The sequence below is a fragment of the Gekko japonicus genome, unplaced genomic scaffold (genome assembly GCF_001447785.1).
Source record: "Gekko japonicus isolate JY-2015 unplaced genomic scaffold, Gekko_japonicus_V1.1 scaffold2007, whole genome shotgun sequence".
Taxonomy (NCBI): domain Eukaryota; kingdom Metazoa; phylum Chordata; class Lepidosauria; order Squamata; family Gekkonidae; genus Gekko; species Gekko japonicus.
This window is the reverse complement of record NW_015160280.1, coordinates 151,497-152,578: the sequence shown is the minus strand read 5'-3', so window position 1 is coordinate 152,578 and position 1,082 is coordinate 151,497. Positions and strand designations below refer to the sequence as shown.

Here is a 1,082-nt window from a genome sequence, read left to right as displayed (position 1 = left end):
GTAGAGAGGACGTGGCGAAGATGCCCGGCTGGAGAGGGCATCCGACTCAGAAAGCGCGCGCGCGGGGGGGGCATCTGCCAACTGTGCCGCGGAAAGGCGGGTGGGCAAGGGAGCCACCAGCAGTTGGGAGCGGATGATGGAGGCTGGAGGGGGGGCGCCTTGCGGGACAGATCCCGCCGTCGCCGTGCGGCACCTGCCCCAGTGCAGAGTGCTGCCTGCGTGCGGGCGAAGGGGTGTGTGCGTGCGAGCGAAGGAGAGCCCGGGTCCGCGTCCGCACTTTGTCAGGAAGGCGAAGCCGGAGAGAGGGACGGAGAGGAAGGCTGGATCGTGCCTGGACAGGGACCGTGGTGGGGGGGGGGGGTTGGGGGGGCTTCTCACTCCGCCAACTCCTTTAGAACTGCCCTCCAAGGCAGATAAGAGGGCGCCCTTGGGGGGCGGGGGGAGGAATGCGGACCTCTTCAATGGAAAGGGCCCCACAGCAGGGATCTGCAAGAGGGCAAGTGAGAGAGAAGGAGGGGGTGGGGTGGGGGTCAATGGCCCCTTGAGTCCCTTGTGTGGCTCTTTCAGTTCGGAGTCATTCTCCGTTTGGGCTGCCTCGGAGCCTGGGTGGGGGAGAAGGGCCCTGCCCGGGTTGCCGAAAGAGGAGGGCGAAGAAGAGACCCCCCCGTTCCGGGCGCGCGCTCCAGGTTTGGGCAATGTTTGTCCAGAAGAGCCCCGTCCAGCTCCCCTGGGTTTCTCAAGAGCGCCCCCCAGAGGCATTTCAGCCTTGCAGCTCCAGCAGGTGTCTGCAGAGGCGCTCGTCTTAGGCGGCCGCGGCCGGGGGGGGGGCACTTCTGCTAGCGGCATCCCCTCCCCCCTCCCCTCCCGGATTTGCGAAAGTGCGGTCTCCCCCCGTCTTTTGCCCTGTGCGGAGGGTCCAGGCTAGTCAGTTACCTGGAGGCTCTTCTTCACCTCCTCCAGATTTCCTCGGCTGTGGCGCCAGATCTGGCCGTTCTTAGGGGAGGGGGAGGGCACTCGTCCGTCCTGATCGGAACCGGAGGCGGGGGGGGGAATCAAAATGGAATCCGGTTTCTTTGCGGCGG

The 1,082-nt window shown here is 66.3% G+C and overlaps 1 protein-coding gene across 1 annotated transcript in view; it reads left to right on the top strand.

The window, feature by feature from the left end:
* Positions 1–1,082, top strand: part of RTN4R (reticulon 4 receptor) — a 152,278-nt gene that overhangs the window by 421 nt on the left and 150,775 nt on the right. The gene's annotated exons all lie outside the window — the stretch shown is intronic.